Source organism: Paroedura picta, chromosome 7 (assembly GCF_049243985.1).
Source record: "Paroedura picta isolate Pp20150507F chromosome 7, Ppicta_v3.0, whole genome shotgun sequence".
Lineage (NCBI taxonomy): Eukaryota > Metazoa > Chordata > Lepidosauria > Squamata > Gekkonidae > Paroedura > Paroedura picta.
Window position 1 is genome coordinate 66,490,634 of NC_135375.1, and position 12,447 is coordinate 66,503,080.

The 12,447-nt window shown below is 40.3% G+C and overlaps 1 long non-coding RNA gene across 1 annotated transcript in view; it reads left to right on the plus strand.

Moving 5' to 3' along the window:
* The window catches only part of LOC143841818 (uncharacterized), an 88,733-nt gene that overhangs the window by 2,013 nt on the left and 74,273 nt on the right, over positions 1-12,447 (plus strand). The window lies entirely within an intron of this gene.

Consider the following 12,447-nt stretch of genomic DNA (forward strand, 5'->3'; position numbering starts at 1 on the left):
ATAAATTGAAATGAAGACTTGTGAAACTAGTTAACCTTGTATGAACAGTGTTTGCCTTAACATTTTAGCTTTACAACTGTTGTTGACATTTCACCCATTTTTCCTCTCACCATGCCCAAAGGGCTAATTGTTACAGCTAGAATGGCTAAGAGGGGTTAGAAAAAAAATTGGTCAAGATGTTTTGGGGTTGTGTGCACAATCTTTAAATACCTGGTGTATCCCCCGGCCTCTCCAGGTAAGAAAAAACAAACAGATGTCCATTTTCCCCAGTGTCTCGAGGGTATTCTGCTAATGAAAGAAAAAGGGGAAAAAACCCTCTATAGGATGTTGATGAAATGAGCCTCTTGTGGCGCAGAGTGGTAAGGCAGCTGTCTGAAAGCTTTGCCCATGGGGCTGGGGGTTCAATCCCAGCAGCCGGCTCAAGGTTGACTCAGCCTTCCATCCTTCCGAGGTCGGTAAAATGAGTACCCAGCTTGCTGCTGGGGGGTAAACGGTAATGACTGGGGAAGGCACTGGCAAACCACCCCGTATTGAGTCTGCCATGAAAACGCTAGAGGGCGTCACCCCAAGGGTCAGACATGACTCGGTGCTTGCACAGGGGATACCTTTACTTTTACCTTAGGATGTTAAATACAATAACAGTTTTTGTCTCCTCTGGCTTTTCAAGGGCCAAAACAGTCAGTTTCTGCATCAGAAAAGGTCTGTGTGCATGGGGGAGATCAATGGCTCCTGAATTCCACCCATGTGCCCATTCCAATGTGGCATTTTTATAAAGAAAATGCTTTTAAAGTAATATTGGTGGGCATGGAATAGACCCATGACTGTCGTCGCATGTAGTCTGGTTCTCTGCTTGGGGCCGCTCTGGGACCTAACTGTTATTCTTGAGTGATCAAGGCAAGAGAACTTACCATTTTAGTAGCATCAATAGCATGTGGCATGTTTGATAGGAACATGTGACCTTGGTGGTTTTAAATGATATTTGTGCTAGACTGAATATGGGTATATCTACATTAAGATTTAGAAAGGGTGTCTGTGTCTGAAAACTTTTTTTTAGGTGCGCTTCTTGTTTAAGGAAATTTTAGGATTATGCCATACTATATTTAATATATATAGCAGGATCCATTCTTTGGAAGTGAATGAGTAAAAAGATATCAGATTTTTAGCACTTGTGCTGAACTTAAAATAGGGAAGGTGCTAAGCATGGAGTTTTCGCCAGGCAGCCTAAAAAGCAATGTCTTGATATAGTTCATTGTTTAGGCTTGGCTTTGGTAGGCACCTCTGGGGAAAAAAAAGAAAGTGAATGAATCAATATCCCAAGTATTATAGCCATCAATTTCTGTACATGATACTGGATTCCTAATGCTGAAGACTTAATAGGTCTCAGCAGAGGGACATCAAAATAAGTACCACACTTCCTAGGGGCTGATTGGAATAAAGGTCTGCTGAGTCCTGGCAATTGTAGTTCCAAATCTAGAATTACCAATTTTTGGCTGCTAGTCATACTAATGTATCCTTGTTTCAGGCTTGCACACAATATTATTAACAACAACAACAACAATAAATTATTACCCACCATTCCTTCAGGGAGGGTAACAGCATATCCATCCATCCATCCATCCATCCATCCATCCATCCATCCATCCATCCATCCATCCATACATACATACATACATACATACGTGTGTGTGTGTGTGTACGTATGTGTGTATATATGTATGTGTGTGTGTATATATATATATATATATACACACACATATACACACATACACATACACACACACACACACACATATATATATATCATTATAGCATTAAAGCATACAATAATATATCCCAATTGATCCACTTTAATTCTCTAGTGGGGAGTGGTGATATAGATATTGATCCAATGACCTGGTGAAAATTTGGCTGGTGTTATGAGCAGGGAGGCCACAATTCTGAATATTGTTTCTGGTGCAGAGTGTCCCAGCAGAACGAAAAGGCCCTGTGCAAGGCCAATTTGACACCAAATGTGGGTTTCTTGCCTTGTAGTATCCCTTATATTTTAGAGTTGCCAACTATGGCTTGGGAAATACATAGGAAATACCTAGCAGGGAGCCTGAGAAGGGTTGAGTTTTGAGGAGGAGAGGGATTTCAAAGCAGTATAGTGTCATAAAGTCCACTCTCCAGGTCCCAGGTCCATGGGATCAACTGGTAGGGTTCCTGGGTCCATGGAAACCAAATGAATTTACTGGGGGCAGGAAGGGAAAACCAGGAAGTAAATGTGAAATCCCTTCATCACTCAAGGGGTCCTCAAGACCCAACTGGGGACTGCTAATCCTATCTCCAGGTGATCTGCTGCCTGTAGTTCAGTTGTGATCCCAGGATCTCAAGATGCCACCTGGTGGTTGGCAACCCTACTTAGGTTGGGAATATAAAGTTTTATATTCTGCTACTGATTTCTGAGGAAAGAAGTAGATATGAAAGGGCAGGCCCTAAACTAAGGTGACCAGATTGTCCTACTTTTGTAGGGGTATCTGGCAAATAAATAGGAACTGAAAGCATAAAAGAAAAGCCAAGATTTATCACTGAATATCTTGGGAGTATAACAACCTGGTGCCTTGATTTCCATTATCTGCCTAAACCAGATGATGACATCTAACCCTATCCATGAAAACATGTAAGCCATTATGATTTCCACTCTCCATAAATGGGGGAAGGGGGTATTATTGCACTGACTTAAAATAGCTGTAAAAGCATGAAGCTTCTAAAAATTCCAAGGAGTTCAACTTAATAGCATGAGGCAACTAAATCTAAACAACAGTAAGTGTTTTGTAATTGATTTTATTATTTTACTTGTATGAACAATAAGTAATTGAAGGATAAAATGTGTTTCACTTTAAAATGTAGTGGCTTTTGGATTGTCACAGGTGCATTCCTGTGGAAAAAAACCCTCAGAAACTTCTTTGTATTGTGCATATTTGAATGTTAAAATCAGCATGTAGCTGTCTCCCTTTACCATGAAGAAAATAGTTTTATGCTATTTTGTTTCTGCAATGTACTACTGTATGTGTTTATAAGAAGAGTTTCTCACTGTGCTACTACTTTAAAGTCTGAGGTTTATCCATAGCAATTTCCCCTGTTTTTGGTGCAAAGCCTTGAAAAGATGCCTCAAGCAAGACATTCAATCAAAAATAAAACATGCCAGTTATTGACTGTGTCTCCAGCTCCTTGGGGGGGAGCTTACTGCTGCACTAGTCTGAAGAAACCTATGTTATGAAAAGCAAAATGAAAGAAAGCAGAAATTAAAGACAGCAGCTTTGTCTGGCTCTCCCACGGCAGTTTTTTAAAACATTACCTTTAGAGCCTTTTCTCTCCTTCCCCTTTCAGACTCTCTTCCTCCATAAATACTGGGGGTTTGCCCCACAATGTCTCTTCTGCACTCAGAATCAGGAGGTATTTCGCACGGAACAACATAAAACAGTTTTTAAAAGTTTAGACCGCTTTATTATACTACAATAGTTGTTCTGCATTGGATATAGTCTGTTGAAAAACTACGCAATGTTTTCTGCATGGAACAATTCATAGCCCTGCCCCCTGTAGTTTTGCCAACTCTCTATCAGAAACTCTGTGACATGCTTTGTTCTCTAATGCAGTCTCTAATCTGCATAATCAAGGAGCTTCTCTGCATTACTATTAGTATGCGTGAGGCAGGCAGGAGAGAAATGAATCAGTGAAAAGCCTCTTTCAGAAACGCTTGAAAGACGCTTAAAGCAACGAAGAGGCAGTTCACCATGCAGAGCAAAATCAGTTGTGCGGAGTATATTCACTCTCCTGTGCAGAGCTAAAAAAAACCACAGTGTATTTAGTGAGTTTTGATCAGCTTTTCCCGAAAAGTAGCCCAGCTATTTTGCCTCACACAAGCATTTTGTATTAAAACACCCCCCCCCACAACAACTCAGGCCATCTGTTCAAATGTAGAAGCAATTAGATGCCTGTGGATTCGTACTTTCTTCTATGCACATTGAATGTCCAAGTTTCTCTGTGTAGCCTTCCTGAAAACAATCTTGACTTTTTCAGTGGTAAGGAAAAAAACAATAGATATTTTCTTGTATTATGTAAAACTTACACATTCAAAAATTGGGTCAGGTGTACAGTAATGGGAACTGAATGGTTTTCAGCTACATTTCTGTGCTAGTTGTCTTGGATCTATTACATATCATTATTTCCAGTGAACTGAATACTACATACCACCATTTATGATTCAGCTGTTTTCCCAGTCAAAAAGCATGCAACATGTTAAGTCCACATAAGAAAATGTGAAGTGTGAATGTAGCAAGTGTGTGTCATCCAGGTGTTCTTGGCATCATGGCTAGCTACAGTCTTTTTTGAAAATATACTCTGCTGCAAGCCCAATTTTTATTTGCATAATTTATGAGGTGACTTTTAACCTGAGGTGATCAGAATAGAACTCCAAGTGTTGCCAGGAATAACTGATTTCTCTTGCTTGTGATAAAGGACATTCTGATTTATGAAAGCTAATAGCACAGTAAATGTATTAGTATTTCAGCTGAGTATCTATGGTCTCAGCATTCCACAGTTAAGGATACATCTGCCCATCAGTCTCCAATTCTGCACGTTTATTTCCATCACTGTGTTTTCTCCTGGAATTAAATCCAAATAAATGGTAACTATATAAATGTTGTTGATCTTGTTTGGTCCTTGAATTTTTGTTATGCTGCGTGGCTATTTATTGCTCACCCTCTACCCATATGTATGGACTGGTAATTTCCTTTTTATTGTAACTGAAGAAATATGTATGCACATGAAATCTTATACCCTGAAAAAAACTTTGTTAGTCTTAAAGGTGCCAATGGACTTAAACTTTGTTCTGTGTTAGTATTCAGCACAGAATTTAATGGCAGAGTGACAACTCTTCAAACTATAGAACTATAAAAAGGACCTTCCTTACAATCTTTTGTAGCTGGAAGAGTTGTCGTCACTCTGCCATTAAATTATACATTCGAATGTGGCTATTATCTAGAGGCCTGTAGACACGTGCAGCAAAGTTTTTGTTGGGGTCCACTGAAGCAGCATTCACGAGTGAAACACAGGATTTATTGGTTCCTCGTTTGGATTTTGGAATTTCCAGTGGCATTCCTAAAGCATGTTGACATTCTTATGTATTGTTTGAGCTTTCAAAGTATTTGATAAAAACTTTTCGTCAAGTTGCACTAATTCTTTTTGTGTTGTCTTTACAAAGTGGATTTTGTTCTTTTGTATAAGTCTCCAGGTGGGGCCTGTGGATCCCCCAGAATTACAGCTTATCTCCAGAGTACAGAGATCAGCTCTCCTAGAGAAAATGGCTGATTTTTGTGCCCCACTAAGGTTCCTGTCCTCTCCAGGCTCCATCTCTAAAACTCCAGGAGTTTCCCAACCTGGATTTGGCAAATCAACCCCCTCATCTCCCATCAGTGGTCAGGGGGGACTTGGCAACCTTGGCTGCCCATTTATTTTGTTATTTTTTAAAAGTGTTATTTATTTAATTTGGCTACCTCTGGTGGGTTCTAGTAAAAATAGAATAGAAATCTTTTGAATGAATAAAAATGATAAACTAATATTAGATGTCTTGACTTTTTGTTTGCAAAATGTAAAAATGTTTATTGACTTTCTAAACTGTGCATAGAATCATAAAATAAAAGAGTTGGAAGGGATCTCGTGGGTCATCTAGTCCAACCCCCTGCACTATGCAGGACACTCACAACCCTATTGCTCATCCACTTTAATCTGGCACCCCCTTGAGCCTTCAGCCTCTCCGTCAGATGGCTATCTAGCCTCTGTTTAAAATTTTGCACAGATGGAGAGCCCACCACCTCCCGAGGAAGCCTGTTCCACTGAGAAACCGCTCTGTCAGGAACTTCTTCCTGATGTTGAGACGGAATTTATTTTTAATTAATTTCTGCATTGGTTCTGGTCCGTCCCTTCAGGGCAAGAGAGAACAACTCTGCTCCATTGTCTGTATGGCACCCTTTTAAATACTTGAAGATGCTTTTACCTGCCTAGTGGGAGCAGCATAATGACAGTGCCCTCTAGAGGAGGTGGGTTGCCTGGCAACAGGGCAGGAGAAGAAGGGGGAGAACTCCAGGGCAGCGAATGAGCCAGAAAATAAGCTGAGGTGTTGTCCCTTCGGATGGTAAGAAGAATTTTGAAAGAAGAGGCTCCCAGAGAAAGCTGACTGTGGAAATGGAGAGAGGCGGTGAACGGAGGAGTGGTCATCTTCTGGACTGAGCTTTAAATCTTACGAGGAAAAGTGGCTGCTTGATGATAGTGAGAGAATGTGGCTTAGGCATGAAAAATCACCTCTTTTGCCAAGAGATGCAGAGTTGCATTTTAGCCTGCAAAATGCTGCCTAAATCCTGATTTAAGCATCAGTGGTAAGACAAAAGACCTGCCTAGTATGACTTTGTGGTACAAATAACCTTGTTTCATAAGACTGCTATGCAGCTTGGTTTTTGTAGCAAAAACCGTATTTATCTATTGCATTTGCTCTCTGTAGTCTAGAGATGAACTGTATTTCTACAGGATCCCCAGATCCCACCTTGAAGCTGGCATTTCTGAACTTAGCTGCTACTTGCTTGCTTTCAGCAAGATCTTCCTCCTGTGCCAGCATTGCTCTTGTGCACATTGTGCTATAAGACTAATTAAGCACATGTAGTGACTTTGCTTAGATTGTAGCATTGTTTAAATGAAATCCTGGGGCTGTTTGTGGTTGAATGGTGAAGCTCTGTGGCTCACCAGCATCCTGTTTAAATTAGGCCTGGGAGAAGTTAAGTTGAGGGAATCAGTGGTCTGCCCAGAACTTGAGTTTCTCATCTTCAAATCTTTTGTTCCAGAAGCTCATCAACTATAAATAGAACTAAAATCTAGAAACACAAAGTACTACATAGCAGGACCTTTGCAATGCCTGGTTTTGGAAACCTTGGGAAGCAAAAATGCTGGTGTAACTGTGCATATTTCATACATAAAGATATTCTTCAACTTTAGCAATCCACAGAGATGGTGATAGATATTAATATAAAGATCTGTAACATCTGTTTAATGCTTTATAATTTCCTATTATGTGAATGTTAAAACTGTTCCTAAGGACGTAGGCACAGAGTGCTTTTCATAGGCACTATATTATGCCCAACATCATGAATCCCTGTTTTAAAGTGCTTTTGTCGTGTGACTGAAAATGTACAGAAAAGCATGATTGGTCTCAGAAATATAAAATATGGCCTTTGAGGAAGTTTAGCACGTTATCTTATTTGTAGATACAGCTGAACAAACTGATCCAGAAGTATCAAGGGCCACTAGAATGTAAACAGAAAGAAGCAGTGACCTACAGTGTGTGCTTGAGATACAATAAATACATTCTTCATGCTGATGCTTGCTTTGTGCAGAATCAAGTCTCTGTTAAGCACCATAGGGATTCTGGGCGCACAAAAAAAATCTGATTTTCTGTATTTACACTTTGTAGAATAGTGTTCAAAAGCTTTCTGCTGAATCTGTCCAAGTGTATTTGTTACAATTTAGACCAGTGGCACAACACCAGTGAAATAAGATTTGGGCAAAGATGTCAAAGAAGTTGCACTTATCCAATCCAAATGGGAGATAGATTCATAGCTGAAATTTGGTTCTAAATCTGAATTTTTAGAAGATTTATCAGGCTAAATCTTCTCCATACATTTCTGTCTTTATGAAAATTATGTAATTTAAAATGCTGTACTTTATTCTTCCTACATGACTGTTTGTGATCTTAATTATTTATTCTGGCTGTATTCTATCCTTTTGTTTGTATGTTGGTTGGACTCTGCCAATTGTTTATAGCCTAGGCTGAGACTCCTTGCTTTTTGAGTTCTTCATTTAGGTTGTTGAGAAATCTGCTGAATTTCAATTTATGAGATATGTTGAAGCCTGTGCTACAGTTAGCATTGCCGGCTCTGGGTTGGGAAATACCTGGAGACTTTGGAGACAGGAATTGGTGGGATTTGGGGCAGGAAGGGACCTCAGTGGAGTAGAATGCTATGGAGCAGTGGTTCTCAATCTGGAGGTCGGGACCCCTTTGGGGGTCAAACGGCCCTTTCACAGGGGTCACGGCAGGGTGAGCAGCTTGGCCTGGGGGGGGGCGCTGCCACTGTTGCCGCTCCTCCTGAAGGCACCTGCCAATTTATATACAATTTATGTACAATCATGAACAATGGGTCTTCACACCACTGTTCAGTTTCGGTTTAATTTCTGTGAAAGAACACTTGCATAATTTTATGGTTGGGGGTCACCACAACATGAGGAACTGTATTAAAGGGTCATGGCATTGGGAAGGTTGAGAACCATTGCTGTGGAGTTTATCCTCCAAAGCAGGCATTTTCTCTAGGGGAACTGATCTCTTTCACCTGGAGATGAGATATAATTCCAGGGCACCACAGGTTCCACCTTGCGACTCATATCCCTAGTTGATCATGAGATATTGGTGACATAAATTGGGGACCAGGTTGGATTACTATCGAATGGCTTGCGTTTATGTTAGGGGGGCCAATCCTAAAGGTTACACTGAATGATTGTTTAGCATTTGAACACGTGCAGTGCCTCTTAGGTATTCATCCAATTTAACATATATATGAATCCCAATAAGACTCTATTCTGTTGGAGGTATGCAGCTTAATGCCATCAACAGCCTGATGGACAAATTTCAGTGCTCTCTGTTTCATCAGAAACAGAACGAGTAGAACCAGAGCTAAATATTAACAATTTTCCCTTAAATATGACAAAAAACGTTTACATATATGTTCATATTTCATGGGGCCGAAGGGGAAAAAATATGACAATTTTGTATTGCCCCCACTTTCTGTATTTCTTAACAACTTTGCTCAGGTCTTGCAAAGTGAAGGCTGTGTCAATCCATCTCATGTTGGGTCTTCCTCTTTTCCTATGGCCTTCAATTTTTCCTTTCAAGCTAGCATTTCTCCCCCTTTTCTGGCTAGTTCTCAGTACAATATATATACAGCCTGGCTGTCCACTGTAATGACTTAAATTTCAAAATCCTGTGGTAGGCATTAATAGGCTTTCAAAATTGGCTATTCTGGGTACTGCAGTATCAAATGTAGTGGTACTAGTTATATATGCAGAAGGTCTGGATGACTGAATACAGGAAAAATATCTTGCGGTCTGCCAAAACTTAATAGAATGGTCATATTTTATGTTCACTTCAAAATGCAAATGCTCTCTCGTGAATTCATTAGATCAAATTATGGCTATTTTCTAGCACAACTGTAATGTGCAGGTTACATTTTTGAGTATCAATCTATATCCCTTATAACTAAAATCAGATGCTTAAGATCAAACAATCCAAGTCAGTAATTTTAAAAAGATTAACTTTTCCAAATTAAACCCAGACCTAGGCTCTTGAACTATGGAATGTCACATGTATATAAGATATAAGGAATACAATAAAAATATTGACAGGGATGATGACATGAGAATAACAGCCACTCTAGATTTAAATAGTATGTTTCCATAGGAAGTAAATAGGATACAGGAGGATTTAGCATCCACAGAAAGAAATAGGTCTGGAATCATAACATTCTTCCTAATATTTGATGATGGCAAGCATGAAAATAATGTTTGGCACTTGATGTAGAATCCTTCAGCACACAGTTTTTGTGTTTATTAAGCATTAGGGCTGACCTAAAAAGGGCCTTTGTTTTTCAAAGATCTTCCTTCGTTTTCAAATAGGGACCCCTTTTTGGTTTTTTGCAGGGTGGTTCACAACAAAACTGTTCAGTTGTTAGTAATCCCTGATTAACTATAATTACATATGTAATGAATATGAGCCCTGACCTCACTGCCATTACTGACAGAACTAAATCTGGCCACATAACATCATTATATCTTCCATTATGTGATGCCCGAGTGACCAGCTATTTCATTCAAGAAGAAATGATACTGAGAAAAACTGTACTGAAGCAATATAGGGGCGGGGGGCGGGGATTATGATTGTATGAAAAAATGAAATAGCCATGGAAAGGGGAGTCAGGCAGTTTCTTCCAAGCACAACTACTTCAAATAATTTGTTTTAAATATTTAAACTATTAAGTTGTGTAGCTTCTATCACACTGGACCACAAGCGGGTGGACAATACTAGTCTAGTATGGTAGGATATCAATGAACTCAAATCATAAATGGATCTGTAATGCTAAACAAGTCCTCTCAGAATTTTCAGATCAATACCACAGGGTTTGTTTCCAGGAAAGTGTTCTTAGGATTTCACTGTTAGTTTCTGAATAGCCATGGATAAATCACTTCATCTAATTCTCAATTTGTGGTACATTATCCCTTCACAGATACTGAAAGAGAAAAATTACAGTGAAGTGTTGTTGCAGCAATAGAGATAAGGGGTTCACTTTTAGTCTTTTCCAGAGTCATCCAACATTAACACATTTTAGGATGGTTTTGTTCTTGATCTTTTAAATGCCATTGAATACTGGAGTTTATTTAGTAAAATGGATGGTTTTTTATATCTGCCTGATGTGTGTTAGTGTGAATCTGTCTGGAGTGCGTTGAATTTTAATTTTCTTTACCATGTGCCATGGGTTACAAATCATAAGAGTGACACAGAATTTTAGAAATGCAAATAACGGCCCAGTCCATCCTAACCTTGTTAGGTCTCAGAAGCTAAGCAGGGTTGGCCCTAGTTAATACTTGAATGAGAGATCACTAAGTACATATAGGGTTGTCTTGCAGAATGAGACAATAGCAAAAATAACTCTGATTATTTCTTACCTTGATAACCCTATGGGGTTGCCATACGTTGATGCCCCTGATGCCACTGTTTTATGTGCCATTGTGCAACAAACATTTGTCTTCCATATACCTGTCCATATAATCTTCTGCCCTCCCTCCATATCCTTTTTGAGAGAGAACACACCTGGGGGGGGACCAGACTTGCGGAATGGGATTTCTAGTGATTGGTTAGAAGTAGAGCTAACGTAACATCTTGGTCTTCTCCATGAGTAGCAGAGGCAGGATAAATTATGCAGAATGGGAGTACACACTTGAGACTAAGTTGATTATTATATACAGTTTGCATCCTTCCATTTGTCTTGATACAGAGAGCAACGCATGAAAGAACAAAGAACAGGCATAAACCTGTAATCATGTGTGTAGTTCTGCAAATTTAAATTCTTTTGAAGTCAGTGCAGGGTAAGTATGGTAAATAGGTACAGGATTTGAACTGTGCTGCACGTGAAAGCTTGTACACAGAATTCAACTTTGTTGGTCTTAAAGGTGACAATGGATGCAATGGATTCTTGGTATACACAATTATTGGACATGTATAACCTGTTTTGAAGTAAAGCTAGCAACATTAATAGTATCCTGTTGCCATATCAAAAATGCAGCAAACAACAGAAATCAAGCCTGACTTAATATGGTGCTTTATGCTTGCGCATATTTAATAGGTTTCCATTGATTTAATGGTGGGACAATACTGACTCTCAAAGCATTTTCCTTGGCATGAGTAAGACCACAGCTTTTGTTATACAAATAAGTATAGGTGAGCCAAATTGATGAAGGCAGATCCCCAAACCATCCTGCCATCAGCAGACAACAGTCCCTTGGGGAGGGAACTCCACTGGCAGGCTTGCATGCAGAATCTGAGCAACATGCTGTCAAGTTCCCCCTTTCCATCAGGCCTGTTGCCCCCCTGCCCTGGGAATGTGAAGCCTAGGAGAAACCCACAGGCATCAGCCTCTATTGGGGTCCCCCCAGCCACCTCACCATGTGTAGCAGCAGTTTCCCCACAGGGAAGATGCCACTGCTTTTGCATATGGCAGATTCCTGACCCTAGGCGGAGCTCAGCACAAAGGTGTGGGCTCAGCCCCAAAGGATCCATGCGCAGATCAAAACCGCAAGCTGTAAAAGAATAGACACGAAGATTATGAAAACAAGAAACATAAAATACATGCAAAGCCAGGTGGGAGGGAGGGAGGGAGCAGAAAGCGTCCGCAGCAACAAGTGACAAAGGAGGCTGAGCATCCGCTCTGGCAGTCCTTTTAAGCTTGTCGTGCTGCTCAGAGCCTGGCCATGCAGGCCTGTGATTGGTTGTGAGCACTACAGCCATCCTGTGCCTCTAAGTGCTGCCTGAGTGTGACTTACTTCTCCTTTGCTCCGCCAGTGCCCCCCTTCATCCAAGCAATAGTGGCTGTGTTCTGAAGTAGGTGGACCATGACCAGTCTTATTTCTTTTATTTAACCTGGGGAGGGGGGAGTTAAACCCTCCAACACCCATGGGGGTGGAGCTGGGGTAGGGGCAATTTGGTGCAAAGTGGGACCTCAGTACAGTATATTGCTATGTAGTCCACCCTTCAAAGCAGCTATTTTCTCCAGGGGAACTAATCTCTTTAGTCTGGAGGCGAGCTATTATTCCAGGGGA